The following is a 20,217-nucleotide window of genomic DNA, read 5'->3' as shown; positions in this document are numbered from 1 at the left end:
AAATTGCATGAAGGTAGGAGTCCTGTGTATTTAAGTTGCAATTGGTACATCTGTCATAAGTTCCCAGGCCCATTTTAAACATCTTCTGTTGTGTAATGTGTGTTCTATGTATAAGTTTATACTGAATTAGTTGGATATTTGTGTTAGTGCTTAAAATAAATCTATTTCTGCAAACTGTTTTCCAAAAGTCCTCATCTGTTTGTATATTGATGTCTTTCTCCCATTGTTTAACTGAGCTGATGTGTTTGTGTCTATAGATGATATTAAAGCATATAGTTTGGTTAGCATTTTTACTTGATTACTAATTGTAGTAATATGTTTTAAGATTGTGGAGGGGGGTTGCAATATCTTTGATTCCAGTTGTAGTTTTAATAGAATTTCTGATAGTTGTAGATAGTAATAGTATTGTTCTTTTATTAGATTAAATTTCTGCATTAGTTTGTTAAATGTGATGAATGTGTTACCTGCAACAGGTGAATTAAATGTGTGATGCCTTTCTCCTTCCATTTGGTATTTTTCAGCGGACTATGGTTGATAGTAATGTCCGTGTTATTCCATATAGGCGATATGATATGTGGAGTGAGCTCATGATTTATCAGCGTATTAGTTTGCCACCAAGCGTTAAGAGTTGTTTAATCATTATATTTGTAAATAGATTATGTTGTCTAATTTTTTTGTGAGTGATGGGAGATCAGATATAATAATTTCTTTACATTCTGCTTGTTCTAACTCTAGCCACGGGTTTTGGGTAGTGTCATATCCAGCCCAGTCTCACGGAGTTGCGTATAAATAGCACTTTATTTGTAACAAACAGGAGATAAAGAATTTACAAACAGCTCTCCTTTCAGCACTTGGAGCCCCTAATGTCATTGTGGATAAGCAAGTCATCATTGAGCCGACATATCAGACAACAACTGTAGGAAAAGGTGGTGTTGTAAGCTGGAAATACAACAAATAAAGTTAAAACAGCCATAGTCTCCTAACTCACCACTGTCAGTCATAGCATCTTGAGACGCGGGCGCGATCGGGGAGGCTCGTGTTGCGGACCAAAGCGCGAACATAAACACGTGACAAAGCTGCTCGCGCCAGTCAGAGGCGATTCTAGGGTCTATGGGGGCCCCAAGTAGAAAATTCCCTGTGTGCAAGAAGTGTGCAAAACTTCTATACAATGTCCTTTGCTTAACCCACTATTCTACAGTGCAACAGTTACTGCGAAAGATACATATATACAAGGGTTATCATCATCATACCTAACATTATTAACATGTTTGGATGCATAAATAGCATAACATGTTTGGAAATAATGACAGCAGAGAAATATTTTCTACTTTATACAATGATAGCAATGATTCATAACTTATTTTACAAGAATATTTTAAGAAACCAGTCATTTTATGAAGCTATACTTAATAATCTTAGTCATCGTTACTGCTAACTGTTATGTAAGTTAGTGTCCTAGAGTTAAATATTAGTAACTAAATAAATATTAATTTCATATACATCTGTTGATTTTCTCAGCAACAATGCAATTCTATAGACTTGACAAGAGGTTTTCCTGAAATTTGTTTGATAATGTTTGAGACCTGACAGGATGAGGATGTAGTTTGTCTTACCTCCCTTAAACTCATCTCTCCGTTCTTCTTCCCTTTTCCTGCTTTGCACAAAACATTTCTGATGTACATCTTCAGAAGCCAATAGTGATCGAGTTAAAATAAGACTAGCATTGTTATTTAGAAACTTCCTTTAGTCTCGTCATGTTTTCATAAGCTAACTCACTCGCGTGGTGTCTTTTGATTGGGGTTGTGCGCGAATGAACGCAAAGACGCGCACGGACATGAATACGTACGTGCACGCGACTGCTTTGTCGCTTTTACAAGCGTAACATTGGGTAACTACATTGCATATAGATCCGTTTTTGCCGCAATTGTCTTTGTAAAGGATTGCAATAGTTAACTGATAAAATGTAAAATTGAGATTTACACTGGGGCACAAAAGATTAACACTTGGGCAAGTGCCTGACTGGAGCTGGACCGGACACATTAAACTACATGTGCGTAAGAGGGCTGCTCACTTTAGCGCCTTTTTGTGGTTAAATTGTTTTAAATCAATTGAGTGTTAGCATTTGCAAGCCTTTGAAACACGTGCAAATGATAAACTTTTCCTATTTAAATTTGCGTATTAATCTGGGAATCACATGCCAGATGAACCATGGGTCGTGATCCGTACGGATCAACTGCGACAGCAGTACTGAACGATACAACGTCACCCATTCGCTACGTTCATTTTCGAAACTGGCAAGTTATCCACCTGGGTTGGATTTTGACTGGGCTAAGCCATGTCAATTAACATTCCATCCAATCGGAATTGTGATATGCAGTCATGTGTCTATTTTCATCTACCGGGTGTAGCTGGCCATCCAAGAAACAAACTCGGAGGCCCTCTAGTGGCTCGGGGCTCCAAGCAGTTGTCTGCCTTGCCTGTTGACAAGGTGCGCCTCTGGCGCCAGTCACATGACTCGCGCTCTGCATCTCATGCTGTATGAGATGAAACAGATGCACACGCATCAACTCGTAACTGTAATTGCCACCCTGTCCTCTTGCAATGCTTTCCATGTCAGGGCTCCAAACAAAAAAATCAACTAAGGAGCCATTGGCTCCTATACGGGAAAAAAGCAGGGGCCAAATAATTTTTTTAAGAGCCACATAACAATGCACTTACTTTTAGCAGGCATGAAAATGGTCAGGGGTGAGAAGGGTGCTTGAGGGGGGACGTGGCCCCTGATAGGGCCGGGAGGTGGGGGGACTCCCCCAGAATAAAATGTTTATTCTTCAGGCATGTGATTGGCCAAGGACAAAAAAGGAGGAAGGAACCAAACATCCCCCCACACCCCTGCATGTGCACAGAAACAAAATGCACAACATAACAAACGCAAAAATACATTATGACCATTATTTCAATGATTTGATTCTGACGGACTATTTAGATTGTAAATTTAAAATGTAAACATTTGGCAAACCATGTTTAATTAAATGGGTTAATACTAGGGCTGTCAAAATTAACGCGTTAATAACGTGTTAACGAAAATTCATTTTAACGCCACTAATTTTATTAACGGCGATTAACACAACGCGCAATTTCTGTTTGACCCTTTGTCCAGCCCATAGTTGAATGAACAGAGATGCAGACAAATAGGATCCTGTCTAAATGATTCAAAGGTTTTCATAGAAATAAGAACATTAAGCAAATTGTCTAGCAAATCCAATGCTCTAAATGCTCGTTGGACATCTGAAATTATCTTTATTTATACGTCTGAGGTGTAGCGTTCCCGTCCTCCTAATGCTTAATCTAATACAAAGATGCGTCTCAATTCATTTTGGGTTCGCTTTTATGCATGACTTAGAAAATAGACTGCAGGACTTGCTTGATGTTAAAAGAGTCATTAAGAAAGATAAAGTTCGGTACCTGATTAATGTTAAAGAGTTATTAAGAGCGACAAGACTCAAAAGCGATCCCCTCACGCTGACTGACTGACATCTGAATCGCGTGCACACAGACGCGCGAGTGCGCGACCCGGATATATAGACATCTACACAAAATTAAAGTTTTACAAATATATGTTTTGATAAGAATTCACGCAGGTAGGATCTATAATCTGTTATGTCTTAAGTAAATGTTTGGTTAACTGTTGGGTAAAAATATCTGATGTGTAACATTATATTAGATCACTTAGATTTTAAGCAGTCTGTCACAATGTCAATCAAACAAAAGAAAAAAAAGTTGAACATATATTGATGATGTTTTTGCTTTGTGTGTGCTAAATCTTATAGTTTTACCAGTGATTTTAAGGTATTGATGTGGTAATTCAATGTATGGATGTGGTAATTTTTCTGGTCATTTAACTTTGCTGACTCTTTCAACTTCAAACAGGTGTAGTTCTGTCATATTTTGTTATATTCCACCAAATCATGCATTGTTCTAGGTTTTAATAGAGAATGTCAAAATATGAACAACTATTTTTTTTTGAAAATTTGCTAATTCCGCCTCAATTTGCCAGCACATGTCACAAATGATGCAGCATCAAACAAAAATGGAGCAAGAAAATTATTCTGAAAGGAAAATTCATATACAAAACAATAGCTTGATGGTTCTGTTAAAAATGTAAACAGGCTGTTGTTAACATACATTTGCATAAAGCATCTATATATGTATATATGATTAGAGTATTAAAACCCTGAAAAGTGTTAAATTAGGGTAAATTTAGAACTGATAAAAATGTGCGATTAATTTGCGATTAATCGCCAGTTAACTCATGAAATCATGCGATTAATCTAGATTAATTTTTTTAATCTATTGACAGCCCTAGTTAATACATGTAGAAAGCTGTAACAAGTAGCATCCTCTTACCTTTTGACATCTGCAATAATTTTATTTTGCCATAATGTGACCATCAGCCACAAGGCCATACAATTTTAAGTTGGCCTTGGAATAGGGTGGACCTGAATGCCTACAGTAAATGTATTTTAAAATTACTTAATTTTACAATATAGTACTGGTTAAATTAATTGCATTATGGTTTTTGAGTCATGGGTTGAATAATTTTCAGATCAGCAAAAAAGTGATGTGGGACAATAAAATAAGAACAAATCAAGAAATTACAAACATATAAAATAGAAAAGAACAAATTTACAAATAAAGTAAGATCTAACAGTATTGATTAGGTAGAGAAACAAAATCAAATTAATATAGCACTGTTTTCATTCTATAAATTAAATATAATTGATCTTTTTAAAGCTATAAAAGTGATTTTCCTTTTGTCTTCTGTTGTCTGATTTACATAACGACTCAAACATAAGCATTTCTTATAAGAGGAACTGTCCCTTTAAGAACAAAGAACCGCTGATCTATACACTGACACATCTGATCAACTGCTCACTTATAAATGTCTGATTTTATGAGTAAATTTGCAGAGACTGTGGTATTACAAGATCATTTGTGCGTATATCTCCTGTCAAGCCCAAAGAAATTATGTGTGCGTGATTTTTAAAACGCGTGTTGGGCTTGAGTGTGTGCACGTATGCACACAGAAAACCGCTCCATTTAGCATCTTTGTCATTCAAATAGTCTAAAATCTTGGACGTTTTGAAATGTCTTTCGGCACAGTGTTCATTGACTGATGCGGAAAGATGAATCCCTGTGTCTCTGGCGTTCTCTCCCGCGCTCGTTCTGGCACAGCTGCTAGAGCCTGCTTTTTGTTAGCAGGAGTGTCATCCGCTTTTACCCGTTCATATTTTTGCGCTTTCACTCAGTGACGTTCACACAACGCATCCCATTTCATGACGTTAACAAAACAAATGAAGCGATATGCTACTGGTTATAAAACATGCACGTAGGATGCAAATTTTACAATCAAAGGGGGTAAATTTGTATTGTCGCCAATGGCGACCTTGACAGAAATTTCACATGCAAATAAATATATTTGGTCGCAAATGCGACCATTTTAGTCGCAGTTTGGAGCCCTGCATATGAAAACAAAGGTATGCTTTGAACCTTGTAATGTCCTATACATTCTAGCTTACCAATTTTAAATTTGACATTTTATGTTAGAAACCTTTGTTGCTTTTGTTCAGTTAGTTTTAACATCTGTACCATGTAATCTATCCATAAAAAAAACATGATGCATCAACACCATGACACAGCGCCTTGATTCTTTCACAGGGAGCCAAGTTACGTGGCTAAGACGTTAAGCAGCAAAGGATCCGAAAACTCCCCACGGGACTCCTCGCCCCCTGACAGGACCCAGCGATGACACTGAGAGCGTTACGGCCCGCCGTGAGTAGTTCCACTTTTCATGCATCGACTTACAAGAGATGGGCATAAATTCATGGAAATGTTATTGCCTGTTATCAAATGTCCTAAAACTGTTTCTGCAAGTGAAGCGCAAAGATGGTTATTTTCAGAATGTGCCCGGTTTACACCGTTGTGCCCTGTCCGCCCTCAGGTTTAGGTCGCTCCAAGGTGCTGCCATTAGGTTCGCTTGTTTCCTAGCTCGGGATGCAGCATGTTCTTAAACATGCTACCGGCTGAACTAAACTTCTGTCAAATAGTTTTAAACGTTCAGGTCAGGATTCGTCAAGCCAACGCAAAGTTTGTCTACAACGTTTAGCATGTAGTTAGAGGTCATTATACTCTGTTCAAGAGGCACCCGTAAATATAACCTGAAGGCCTCACGCTTTTAGAAATGAAACGCTGACACGTTTGATGATAGGTTTGGTGGTCGGGCTATAGATGTTTTTTAATATATCTCCCATTTCTGCAAGTCAAGCCCAAAGATGGTTATTTTCAGAATGTGTCCGGTTTACACCGTTGTGCCCTGTCCGCGCTCAGGTTTAGGTGGCTCCAAGGTGCTGCCATTAGGTTCGCTTGTTTCCTGGCTCGGGATGCAGCGCCCTGGGCGGGACTAGCGGCTTGGCTGCCCCGGCTCCATGCCGCCCGCTTGACGCGCACCCTGCGTGCGCAGACAGCTGTGGCCTGTACCGCACATGGATTGCGGTGCAGGGCGGGCGCGGGCCGCAGTTCACCCCGGGTCTCATTTAAGGGTTAGAGCAGGGCCTGCACTGTAAGGTGGCGGGAGGGAAACAGGAAGGGCCCTGCTTTCGAAACACAGAAGCGTCTTATGGTAAACACCTTGTTTTATAACATCGGCGTTAAACCATGTTCATGCTTCATGCGTTAAAAAGCTTTGTTCTTAAACATGCTAATAGCTTAACTAAACTTCTGTCAAACACTTTTAAACGTTCAGGTCAGGATTCGTCAAGCCAACGCAAAGTTTGTCTACAACGTTTAGCATGTAGTTAGAGGTCATTATACTCTGTTCAAGAGGCACCCGTAAATATAACCTGAAGGCCTCACGCTTTTAGAAATGAAACGCTGACACTTTTGATGATAGGTTTGGTGGTCGGGCTATAGATGTTTTTTAATATATCTCCCATTTCTGCAAGTCAAGCCCAAAGATGGTTATTTTCAGAATGTGCCCGGTTTACACCGTTGTGCCCTGTCCGCGCTCAGGTTTAGGTTGCTCCAAGGTGCTGCCATTGGGTTCGCTTGTTTCCTGGCTCGGGATGCAGCGCCCTGGGCGGGACTAGCGGCTTGGCTGCCCCGGCTTCATGCCGCCCGCTTGACGCGCACCCTGCGTGCGCAGACAGCTGTGGCCTGTACCGCATATGGATTGCGTTGCAGGGCGGGCGCGGGCCGCAGTTCACCCCAGGGTCTCATTTAAGAGTTAGAGCAGGGCCTGCACTGTAAGGTGGCGGGAGGGAAACAGGAAGGGCCCTGCTTTCGAAACACAGAAGCGTCTAATGGTAAACACCTTGTTTTATAACATCGGCGTTAAACCATGTTCATGCTTCATGCGTTAAAAAGCTTCGTACTTAAACATGCTAATAGCTGAACTAAACTTCTGTCAAACAGTTTTAAACGTTCAAGTCAGGATTCGTCAAGCCAACACAAAGTTTGTCTACAAACTTTAGCATGTAGTTAGAGGTCATTATACTCTGTCCAAGAGGCACCCGTAAATATAACCTGAAGGCCTCACGCTTCTAGAAGTGAAACGCTGACACGTTTGATGATAGGTTTGGTGGTTGGGCTATACATGGTTTAGAAATATCTCCCATCTCTGGACATACCGCAGCGTCATGGTGTTGATGCATTAAGTCGGGTGGTTGGGCCATACATTTTTTTGAAAAATTGCCCATCTCTGGACCTACCACTGCGTCATGGTGTTGATGCGTCAACACCATGACGCAGCGCCTCGTTTCTTTCACAGGGAGCAGAGTTAGGTGGCTGAGACGTTAAGGATCCGAAAACTCCCCGCGGGACTCCTCGCCCCCTGACAGGACCCAGCGATGACACTGAGAGCGTTACGGCCCGCCGTGAGTAGTTCCACTTTTCATGCATCGACGTACAAGAGATGGGCATAAATTCATGGAAATGTTATTGCCTGTTATTAAATGTCCTAAAACTGTTTCTGCAAGTCAAGGGCAAAGATGGTTATTTTCAGAATGTGCCCGGTTTACACAGTTGTGCCCTGTCCGCCCTCAGGTTTAGGTCGCTCCAAGGTGCTGCCATTAGGTTCGCTTGTTTCCTGGCTCGGGATGCAGCGCCCTGGGCGGGACTAGCGGCTTGGCTGCCCCGGCTCCATGCCGCCCGCTTGACGCGCACCCTGCGTGCGCAGACCGCTGTGGCCTGTAACGCACATGGAATGCGTTGCAGGGCGGGCGCGGGCCGCAGTTCACCCCGGGGTCTCATTTAAGAGTTAGAGCAGGGCCTGCACTGTAAGGTGGCGGGAGGGAAACAGGAAGGGCCCTGCTTTCGAAACACAGAAGCGTCTTATGGTAAACACCTTGTTTTATAACATCGGCGTTAAACCATGTTCATGCTTCATGCGTTTAAAAGCTTTGTTCTTAAACATGCTAATAGCTTAACTAAACTTCTGTCAAACACTTTTAAACATTCAGGTCAGGATTCGTCAAGCCAACGCAAAGTTTGTCTACAACGTTTAGCATGTAGTTAGAGGTCATTATACTCTGTTCAAGAGGCACCCGTAAATATAACCTGAAGGCCTCACGCTTTTAGAAATGAAACGCTGACACGTTTGATGATAGGTTTGGTGGTCGGGCTATAGATGTTTTTTAATATATCTCCCATTTCTGCAAGTCAAGCCCAAAGATGGTTATTTTCAGAATGTGCCGGGTTTACACCGTTGTGCCCTGTCCGCGCTCAGGTTTAGGTTGCTCCAAGGTGCTGCCATTAGGTTCGCTTGTTTCCTAGCTCGGGATGCAGCGCCCTGGGCGGGACTAGCGGCTTGGCTGCCCCGGCTTCATGCCGCCCGCTTGACGCGCACCCTGCGTGCGCAGACAGCTGTGGCCTGTACCGCACATGGATTGCGTTGCAGGGCGGGCGCGGGCCGCAGTTCACCCCAGGGTCTCATTTAAGAGTTAGAGCAGGGCCTGCACTGTAAGGTGGCGGGAGGGAAACAGGAAGGGCCCTGCTTTCGAAACACAGAAGCGTCTAATGGTAAACACCTTGTTTTATAACATCGGCGTTAAACCATGTTCATGCTTCATGCGTTAAAAAGCTTCGTACTTAAACATGCTAACAGCTGAACTAAACTTCTGTCAAACAGTTTTAAACGTTCAAGTCAGGATTCGTCAAGCCAACGCAAAGTTTGTCTACAAACTTTAGCATGTAGTTAGAGGTCATTATACTCTGTCCAAGAGGCACCCGTAAATATAACCTGAAGGCCTCACGCTTCTAGAAGTGAAACGCTGACACGTTTGATGATAGGTTTGGTGGTTGGGCTATACATGGTTTAGAAATATCTCCCATCTCTGGACATACCGCAGCGTCATGGTGTTGATGCATTAAGTCGGGTGGTTGGGCCATACATTTTTTTGAAAAATTGCCCATCTCTGGACCTACCACTGCGTCATGGTGTTGATGCGTCAACACCATGACGCAGCGCCTCGTTTCTTTCACAGGGAGCAGAGTTAGGTGGCTGAGACGTTAAGGATCCGAAAACTCCCCGCGGGACTCCTCGCCCCCTGACAGGACCCAGCGATGACACTGAGAGCGTTACGGCCCGCCGTGAGTAGTTCCACTTTTCATGCATCGACGTACAAGAGATGGGCATAAATTCATGGAAATGTTATTGCCTGTTATTAAATGTCCTAAAACTGTTTCTGCAAGTCAAGCGCAAAGATGGTTATTTTCAGAATGTGCCCGGTTTACACCGTTGTGCCCTGTCCGCCCTCAGGTTTAGGTCGCTCCAAGGTGCTGCCATTAGGTTCGCTTGTTTCCTAGCTCGGGATGCAGCGCCCTGGGCGGGACTAGCGGCTTGGCTGCCCCGGCTCCATGCCGCCCGCTTGACGCGCACCCTGCGTGCGCAGACAGCTGTGGCCTGTACCGCACATGGATTGCGGTGCAGGGCGGGCGCGGGCCGCAGTTCACCCCAGGGTCTCATTTAAGAGTTAGAGCAGGGCCTGCACTGTAAGGTGGCGGGAGGGAAACAGGAAGGGCCCTGCTTTCGAAACACAGAAGCGTCTTATGGTAAACACCTTGTTTTATAACATCGGCGTTAAACCATGTTCATGCTTCATGCGTTAAAAAGCTTTGTTCTTAAACATGCTAATAGCTTAACTAAACTTCTGTCAAACACTTTTAAACGTTCAGGTCAGGATTCGTCAAGCCAACGCAAAGTTTGTCTACAACGTTTAGCATGTAGTTAGAGGTCATTATACTCTGTTCAAGAGGCACCCGTAATATAACCTGAAGGCCTCACGCTTTTAGAAATGAAACGCTGACACGTTTGATGATAGGTTTGGTGGTCGGGCTATAGATGTTTTTTAATATATCTCCCATTTCTGCAAGTCAAGCCCAAAGATGGTTATTTTCAGAATGTCAACACCATGACGCAGCGCCTCGTTTCTTTCACAGGGAGCAGAGTTAGGTGGCTGAGACGTTAAGGATCCGAAAACTCCCCGCGGGACTCCTCGCCCCCTGACAGGACCCAGCGATGACACTGAGAGCGTTACGGCCCGCCGTGAGTAGTTCCACTTTTCATGCATCGACGTACAAGAGATGGGCATAAATTCATGGAAATGTTATTGCCTGTTATTAAATGTCCTAAAACTGTTTCTGCAAGTCAAGCGCAAAGATGGTTATTTTCAGAATGTGCCCGGTTTACACCGTTGTGCCCTGTCCGCCCTCAGGTCTAGGTCGCTCCAAGGTGCTGCCATTAGGTTCGCTTGTTTCCTAGCTCGGGATGCAGCGCCCTGGGCGGGACTAGCGGCTTGGCTGCCCCGGCTCCATGCCGCCCGCTTGACGCGCACCCTGCGTGCGCAGACAGCTGCGGCCTGTACCGCACATGGATTGCGGTGCAGGGCGGGCGCGGGCCGCAGTTCACCCCAGGGTCTCATTTAAGAGTTAGAGCAGGGCCTGCACTGTAAGGTGGCGGGAGGGAAACAGGAAGGGCCCTGCTTTCGAAACACAGAAGCGTCTTATGGTAAACACCTTGTTTTATAACATCGGCGTTAAACCATGTTCATGCTTCATGCGTTAAAAAGCTTTGTTCTTAAACATGCTAATAGCTTAACTAAACTTCTGTCAAACACTTTTAAACGTTCAGGTCAGGATTCGTCAAGCCAACGCAAAGTTTGTCTACAACGTTTAGCATGTAGTTAGAGGTCATTATTCTCTGTTGAAGAGGCACCCGTAAATATAACCTGAAGGCCTCACGCTTTTAGAAATGAAACGCTGACACGTTTGATGATAGGTTTGGTGGTCGGGCTATAGATGTTTTTTACTATATCTCCCATTTCTGCAAGTCAAGCCCAAAGATGGTTATTTTCAGAATGTGCCCGGTTTACACCGTTGTGCCCTGTCCGCGCTCAGGTTTAGGTTGCTCCAAGGTGCTGCCATTAGGTTCGCTTGTTTCCTAGCTCGGGATGCAGCGCCCTGGGCGGGACTAGCGGCTTGGCTGCCCCGGCCTCATGCCGCCCGCTTGACGCGCACCCTGCATGCGCAGACAGCTGTGGCCTGTACCGCACATGGATTGCGTTGCAGGGCGGGCGCGGGCCGCAGTTCACCCCAGGGTCTCATTTAAGAGTTAGAGCAGGGCCTGCACTGTAAGGTGGCGGGAGGGAAACAGGAAGGGCCCTGCTTTCGAAACACAGAAGCGTCTAATGGTAAACACCTTGTTTTATAACATCGGCGTTAAACCATGTTCATGCTTCATGCGTTAAAAAGCTTCGTACTTAAACATGCTAACAGCTGAACTAAACTTCTGTCAAACAGTTTTAAACGTTCAAGTCAGGATTCGTCAAGCCAACGCAAAGTTTGTCTACAAACTTTAGCATGTAGTTAGAGGTCATTATACTCTGTCCAAGAGGCACCCGTAAATATAACCTGAAGGCCTCACGCTTCTAGAAGTGAAACGCTGACACGTTTGATGATAGGTTTGGTGGTTGGGCTATACATGGTTTAGAAATATCTCCCATCTCTGGACATACCGCAGCGTCATGGTGTTGATGCATTAAGTCGGGTGGTTGGGCCATACATTTTTTTGAAAAATTGCCCATCTCTGGACCTACCACTGCGTCATGGTGTTGATGCGTCAACACCATGACGCAGCGCCTCGTTTCTTTCACAGGGAGCAGAGTTAGGTGGCTGAGACGTTAAGGATCCGAAAACTCCCCGCGGGACTCCTCGCCCCCTGACAGGACCCAGCGATGACACTGAGAGCGTTACGGCCCGCCGTGAGTAGTTCCACTTTTCATGCATCGACGTACAAGAGATGGGCATAAATTCATGGAAATGTTATTGCCTGTTATTAAATGTCCTAAAACTGTTTCTACAAGTCAAGCGCAAAGATGGTTATTTTCAGAATGTGCCCGGTTTACACCGTTGTGCCCTGTCCGCCCTCAGGTTTAGGTCGCTCCAAGGTGCTGCCATTAGGTTCGCTTGTTTCCTAGCTCGGGATGCAGCGCCCTGGGCGGGACTAGCGGCTTGGCTGCCCCGGCTTCATGCCGCCCGCTTGACGCGCACCCTGCGTGCGCAGACAGCTGTGGCCTGTACCGCACATGGATTGCGGTGCAGGGCGGGCGCGGGCCGCAGTTCACCCCGGGGTCTCATTTAAGAGTTAGAGCAGGGCCTGCACTGTAAGGTGGCGGGAGGGAAACAGGAAGGGCCCTGCTTTCGAAACACAGAAGCGTCTTATGGTAAACACCTTGTTTTATAACATCGGCGTTAAACCATGTTCATGCTTCATGCGTTAAAAAGCTTTGTTCTTGAACATGCTAATAGCTTAACTAAACTTCTGTCAAACACTTTTAAACGTTCAGGTCAGGATTCGTCAAGCCAACGCAAAGTTTGTCTTTAATGTTTAGCATGTAGTTAGAGGTCATTATACTCTGTTCAAGAGGCACCTGTAAATATAACCTGAAGGCCTCACGCTTTTAGAAATGAAACGCTGACACGTTTGATGATAGGTTTGGTGGTCGGGCTATAGATGTTTTTTAATATATCTCCCATTTCTGCAAGTCAAGCGCAAAGATGGTTATTTTCAGAATGTGCCCGGTTTACACCGTTGTGCCCTGTCCGCCCTCAGGTTTAGGTCGCTCCAAGGTGCTGCCATTAGGTTCGCTTGTTTCCTGGCTCGGGATGCAGCGCCCTGGGCGGGACTAGCGGCTTGGCTGCCCCGGCTCCATGCCGCCCGCTTGACGCGCACCCTGCGTGCGCAGACAGCTGTGGCCTGTACCGCACATGGATTGCGGTGCAGGGCGGGCGCGGGCCGCAGTTCACCCCAGGGTCTCATTTAAGAGTTAGAGCAGGGCCTGCACTGTAAGGTGGCGGGAGGGAAACAGGAAAGGCCCTGCTTTCGAAACACAGAAGCGACTTATGGTAAACACCTTGTTTTATAACATCGGCGTTAAACCATGTTCATGCTTCATGCGTTAAAAAGCTTTGTTCTTAAACATGCTAATAGCTTAACTAAACTTCTGTCAAACACTTTTAAACGATCAGGTCAGGATTCGTCAAGCCAACGCAAAGTTTGTCTACAACGTTTAGCATGTAGTTAGAGGTCATTATACTATGTTCAAGAGGCACCCGTAAATATAACCTGAAGGCCTCACGCTTTTAGAAATGAAACGCTGACACGTTTGATGATAGGTTTGGTGGTCGGGCTATAGATGTTTTTTAAAATATCTCCCATTTCTGCAAGTCAAGCCCAAAGATGGTTATTTTCAGAATGTGCCCGGTTTACACCGTTGTGCCCTGTCCGCGCTCAGGTTTAGGTTGCTCCAAGGTGCTGCCATTAGGTTCGCTTGTTTCCTAGCCCGGGATGCAGCGCCCTGGGCGGGACTAGCGGCTTGGCTGCCCCGGCTTCATGCCGCCCGCTTGACGCGCACCCTGCGTGCGCAGACAGCTGTGGCCTGTACCGCACATGGATTGCGTTGCAGGGCGGGCGCGGGCCGCAGTTCACCCCAGGGTCTCATTTAAGAGTTAGAGCAGGGCCTGCACTGTAAGGTGGCGGGAGGGAAACAGGAAGGGCCCTGCTTTCGAAACACAGAAGCGTCTATGGTAAACACCTTGTTTTATAACATCGGCGTTAAACCATGTTCATGCTTCATGCGTTAAAAAGCTTCGTACTTAAACATGCTAACAGCTGAACTAAACTTCTGTCAAACAGTTTTAAACGTTCAAGTCAGGATTCGACAAGCCAACGCAAAGTTTGTCTACAAACTTTAGCATGTAGTTAGAGGTCATTATACTCTGTCCAAGAGGCACCCGTAAATATAACCTGAAGGCCTCACGCTTCTAGAAGTGAAACGCTGACACGTTTGATGATAGGTTTAGTGGTTGGGCTATACATGGTTTAGAAATATCTCCCATCTCTGGACATACCGCAGCGTCATGGTGTTGATGCATTAAGTCGGGTGGTTGGGCCATACATTTTTTTGAAAAATTGCCCATCTCTGGACCTACCACTGCGTCATGGTGTTGATGCGTCAACACCATGACGCAGCGCCTCGTTTCTTTCACAGGGAGCAGAGTTAGGTGGCTGAGACGTTAAGGATCCGAAAACTCCCCGCGGGACTCCTCGCCCCCTGACAGGACCCAGCGATGACACTGAGAGCGTTACGGCCCGCCGTGAGTAGTTCCACTTTTCATGCATCGACGTACAAGAGATGGGCATAAATTCATGGAAATGTTATTGCCTGTTATTAAATGTCCTAAAACTGTTTCTGCAAGTCAAGCGCAAAGATGGTTATTTTCAGAATGTGCCCGGTTTACACCGTTGTGCCCTGTCCGCCCTCAGGTTTAGGTCGCTCCAAGGTGCTGCCATTAGGTTTGCTTGTTTCCTAGCTCGGGATGCAGCGCCCTGGGCGGGACTAGCGGCTTGGCTGCCCCGGCTCCATGCCGCCCGCTTGACGCGCACCCTGCGTGCGCAGACAGCTGTGGCCTGTACCGCACATGGATTGCGGTGCAGGGCGGGCGCGGGCCGCAGTTCACCCCAGGGTCTCATTTAAGAGTTAGAGCAGGGCCTGCACTGTAAGGTGGCGGGAGGGAAACAGGAAGGGCCCTGCTTTCGAAACACAGAAGCGTCTTATGGTAAACACCTTGTTTTATAACATCGGCGTTAAACCATGTTCATGCTTCATGCGTTAAAAAGCTTTGTTCTTAAACATGCTAATAGCTTAACTAAACTTCTGTCAAACACTTTTAAACGTTCAGGTCAGGATTCGTCAAGCCAACGCAAAGTTTGTCTACAACGTTTAGCATGTAGTTAGAGGTCATTATACTCTGTTCAAGAGGCACCCGTAAATATAACCTGAAGGCCTCACGTTTTTAGAAATGAAACGCTGACACGTTTGATGATAGGTTTGGTGGTCGGGCTATAGATGTTTTTTAATATATCTCCCATTTCTGCAAGTCAAGCCCAAAGATGGTTATTTTCAGAATGTGCCCAGTTTACACCATTGTGCCCTGTCCGCGCTCAGGTTTAGGTTGCTCCAAGGTGCTGCCATTAGGTTCGCTTGTTTCCTAGCCCGGGATGCAGCGCCCTGGGCGGGACTAGCGGCTTGGCTGCCCCGGCTTCATGCCGCCCGCTTGACGCGCACCCTGCGTGCGCAGACAGCTGTGGCCTGTACCGCACATGGATTGCGTTGCAGGGCGGGCGCGGGCCGCAGTTCACCCCAGGGTCTCATTTAAGAGTTAGAGCAGGGCCTGCACTGTAAGGTGGCGGGAGGGAAACAGGAAGGGCCCTGCTTTCGAAACACAGAAGCGTCTAATGGTAAACACCTTGTTTTATAACATCGGCGTTAAACCATGTTCATGCTTCATGCGTTAAAAAGCTTCGTACTTAAACATGCTAACAGCTGAACTAAACTTCTGTCAAACAGTTTTAAACGTTCAAGTCAGGATTCGTCAAGCCAACGCAAAGTTTGTCTACAAACTTTAGCATGTAGTTAGAGGTCATTATACTCTGTCCAAGAGGCACCCGTAAATATAACCTGAAGGCCTCACGCTTCTAGAAGTGAAACGCTGACACGTTTGATGATAGGTTTGGTGGTTGGGCTATACATGGTTTAGAAATATCTCCCATCTCTGGACATACCGCAGCGTCATGGTGTTGATGCATTAAGTCGGGTGGTTGGGCCATACATTTTTTTGAAAAATTGCCCATCTCTGGACCTACCACTGCGTCATGGTGTTGATGCGTCAACACCATGACGCAGCGCCTCGTTTCTTTCACAGGGAGCAGAGTTAGGTGGCTGAGACGTTAAGGATCCGAAAACTCCCCGCGGGACTCCTCGCCCCCTGACAGGACCCAGCGATGACACTGAGAGCGTTACGGCCCGCCGTGAGTAGTTCCACTTTTCATGCATCGACGTACAAGAGATGGGCATAAATTCATGGAAATGTTATTGCCTGTTATTAAATGTCCTAAAACTGTTTCTGCAAGTCAAGCGCAAAGATGGTTATTTTCAGAATGTGCCTGGTTTACACCGTTGTGCCCTGTCCGCCCTCAGGTTTAGGTCGCTCCAAGGTGCTGCCATTAGGTTCGCTTGTTTCCTAGCTCGGGATGCAGCGCCCTGGGCGGGACTAGCGGCTTGGCTGCCCCGGCTCCATGCCGCCCGCTTGACGCGCACCCTGCGTGCGCAGACAGCTGTGGCCTGTACCGCACATGGATTGCGGTGCAGGGCGGGCGCGGGTCGCAGTTCACCCCGGGGTCTCATTTAAGAGTTAGAGCAGGGCCTGCACTGTAAGGTGGCGGGAGGGAAACAGGAAGGGCCCTGCTTTCGAAACACAGAAGCGTCTTATGGTAAACACCTTGTTTTATAACATCGGCGTTAAACCATGTTCATGCTTCATGCGTTAAAAAGCTTTGTTCTTAAACATGCTAATAGCTTAACTAAACTTCTGTCAAACACTTTTAAACGTTCAGGTCAGGATTCGTCAAGCCAACGCAAAGTTTGTCTACAACGTTTAGCATGTAGTTAGAGGTCCTTATACTCTGTTCAAGAGGCACCCGTAAATATAACCTGAAGGCCTCACGTTTTTAGAAATGAAACGCTGACACGTTTGATGATAGGTTTGGTGGTCGGGCTATAGATGTTTTTTAATATATCTCCCATTTCTGCAAGTCAAGCCCACAGATGGTTATTTTCAGAATGTGCCCGGTTTACACCGTTGTGCCCTGTCCGCGCTCAGGTTTAGGTTGCTCCAAGGTGCTGCCATTAGGTTCGCTTGTTTCCTAGCCCGGGATGCAGCGCCCTGGGCGGGACTAGCGGCTTGGCTGCCCCGGCTTCATGCCGCCCGCTTGACGCGCACCCTGCGTGCGCAGACAGCTGTGGCCTGTACCGCACATGGATTGCGTTGCAGGGGCAAAGATGGTTATTTTCAGAATGTGCCCGGTTTACACCGTTGTGCCCTGTCCGCCCTCAGGTTTAGGTCGCTCCAAGGTGCTGCCATTAGGTTCGCTTGTTTCCTAGCTCGGGATGCAGCGCCCTGGGCGGGACTAGCGGCTTGGCTGCCCCGGCTCCATGCCGCCCGCTTGACGCGCACCCTGCGTGCGCAGACAGCTGTGGCCTGTACCGCACATGGATTGCGGTGCAGGGCGGGCGCGGGCCGCAGTTCACCCCAGGGTCTCATTTAAGAGTTAGAGCAGGGCCTGCACTGTAAGGTGGCGGGAGGGAAACAGGAAGGGCCCTGCTTTCGAAACACAGAAGCGTCTTATGGTAAACACCTTGTTTTATAACATCGGCGTTAAACCATGTTCATGCTTCATGCGTTAAAAAGCTTTGTTCTTAAACATGCTAATAGCTTAACTAAACTTCTGTCAAACACTTTTAAACGTTCAGGTCAGGATTCGTCAAGCCAACGCAAAGTTTGTCTACAACGTTTAGCATGTAGTTAGAGGTCATTATACTCTGTTCAAGAGGCACCCGTAAATATAACCTGAAGGCCTCACGTTTTTAGAAATGAAACGCTGACACGTTTGATGATAGGTTTGGTGGTCGGGCTATAGATGTTTTTTAATATATCTCCCATTTCTGCAAGTCAAGCCCAAAGATGGTTATTTTCAGAATGTGCCCAGTTTACACCGTTGTGCCCTGTCCGCGCTCAGGTTTAGGTTGCTCCAAGGTGCTGCCATTAGGTTCGCTTGTTTCCTGGCCCGGGATGCAGCGCCCTGGGCGGGACTAGCGGCTTGGCTGCCCCGGCTTCATGCCGCCCGCTTGACGCGCACCCTGCGTGCGCAGACAGCTGTGGCCTGTACCGCACATGGATTGCGTTGCAGGGCGGGCGCGGGCCGCAGTTCACCCCAGGGTCTCATTTAAGAGTTAGAGCAGGGCCTGCACTGTAAGGTGGCGGGAGGGAAACAGGAAGGGCCCTGCTTTCGAAACACAGAAGCGTCTAATGGTAAACACCTTGTTTTATAACATCGGCGTTAAACCATGTTCATGCTTCATGCGTTAAAAAGCTTCGTACTTAAACATGCTAACAGCTGAACTAAACTTCTGTCAAACAGTTTTAAACGTTCAAGTCAGGATTCGTCAAGCCAACGCAAAGTTTGTCTACAAACTTTAGCATGTAGTTAGAGGTCATTATACTCTGTCCAAGAGGCACCCGTAAATATAACCTGAAGGCCTCACGCTTCTAGAAGTGAAACGCTGACACGTTTGATGATAGGTTTGGTGGTTGGGCTATACATGGTTTAGAAATATCTCCCATCTCTGGACATACCGCAGCGTCATGGTGTTGATGCATTAAGTCGGGTGGTTGGGCCATACATTTTTTTGAAAAATTGCCCATCTCTGGACCTACCACTGCGTCATGGTGTTGATGCGTCAACACCATGACGCAGCGCCTCGTTTCTTTCACAGGGAGCAGAGTTAGGTGGCTGAGACGTTAAGGATCCGAAAACTCCCCGCGGGACTCCTCGCCCCCTGACAGGACCCAGCGATGACACTGAGAGCGTTACGGCCCGCCGTGAGTAGTTCCACTTTTCATGCATCGACGTACAAGAGATGGGCATAAATTCATGGAAATGTTATTGCCTGTTATTAAATGTCCTAAAACTGTTTCTGCAAGTCAAGCGCAAAGATGGTTATTTTCAGAATGTGCCCGGTTTACACCGTTGTGCCCTGTCCGCCCTCAGGTTTAGGTCGCTCCAAGGTGCTGCCATTAGGTTCGCTTGTTTCCTAGCTCGGGATGCAGCGCCCTGGGCGGGACTAGCGGCTTGGCTGCCCCGGCTCCATGCCGCCCGCTTGACGCGCACCCTGCGTGCGCAGACAGCTGTGGCCTGTACCGCACATGGATTGCGGTGCAGGGCGGGCGCGGGCCGCAGTTCACCCCGGGGTCTCATTTAAGGGTTAGAGCGGGGCCTGCACTGTAAGGTGGCGGGAGGGAAACAGGAAGGGCCCTGCTTTCGAAACACAGAAGCGTCTTATGGTAAACACCTTGTTTTATAACATCGGCGTTAAACCATGTTCATGCTTCATGCGTTAAAAAGCTTTGTTCTTAAACATGCTAATAGCTTAACTAAACTTCTGTCAAACATTTTTAAACGTTCAGGTCAGGATTCGTCAAGCCAACGCAAAGTTTGTCTACAACGTTTAGCATGTAGTTAGAGGTCATTATACTCTGTTCAAGAGGCACCCGTAAATATAACCTGAAGGCCTCACGTTTTTAGAAATGAAACGCTGACACGTTTGATGATAGGGTTGGTGGTCGGGCTATAGATGTTTTTTAATATATCTCCCATTTCTGCAAGTCAAGCCCAAAGATGGTTATTTTCAGAATGTGCCCGGTTTACACCGTTGTGCCCTGTCCGCGCTCAGGTTTAGGTTGCTCCAAGGTGCTGCCATTAGGTTCGCTTGTTTCCTAGCCCGGGATGCAGCGCCCTGGGCGGGACTAGCGGCTTGGCTGCCCCGGCTTCATGCCGCCCGCTTGACGCGCACCCTGCGTGCGCAGACAGCTGTGGCCTGTACCGCACATGGATTGCGTTGCAGGGCGGGCGCGGGCCGCAGTTCACCCCAGGGTCTCATTTAAGAGTTAGAGCAGGGCCTGCACTGTAAGGTGGCGGGAGGGAAACAGGAAGGGCCCTGCTTTCGAAACACAGAAGCGTCTAATGGTAAACACCTTGTTTTATAACAT

General features: G+C 46.7%; 3 long non-coding RNA genes across 3 annotated transcripts in view; 2 read left to right on the top strand and 1 right to left on the bottom strand.

Annotated features, from left to right (window-relative positions):
* LOC141367302 (uncharacterized) overlaps positions 1–20,217 on the bottom strand; it is a 138,932-nt gene that overhangs the window by 11,985 nt on the left and 106,730 nt on the right. The gene's annotated exons all lie outside the window — the stretch shown is intronic.
* The window catches only part of LOC129441653 (uncharacterized), a 34,555-nt gene that overhangs the window by 5,907 nt on the left and 8,431 nt on the right, over positions 1–20,217 (top strand). The gene's annotated exons all lie outside the window — the stretch shown is intronic.
* Positions 5,829–9,493, top strand: LOC141367301 (uncharacterized). The gene is made up of 3 exons (XR_012371631.1): positions 5,829–6,265; positions 6,947–7,082; positions 8,797–9,493. It is a non-coding gene; the product is annotated as an uncharacterized lncRNA (long non-coding RNA).

This window comes from Misgurnus anguillicaudatus, chromosome 2, assembly GCF_027580225.2.
Source record: "Misgurnus anguillicaudatus chromosome 2, ASM2758022v2, whole genome shotgun sequence".
In the NCBI taxonomy this organism is placed as follows: Eukaryota; Metazoa; Chordata; class Actinopteri; order Cypriniformes; family Cobitidae; genus Misgurnus; species Misgurnus anguillicaudatus.
The sequence above is the reverse complement of the archived record's forward strand: the minus strand, read 5'-3'. Positions and strand labels throughout refer to the sequence as shown.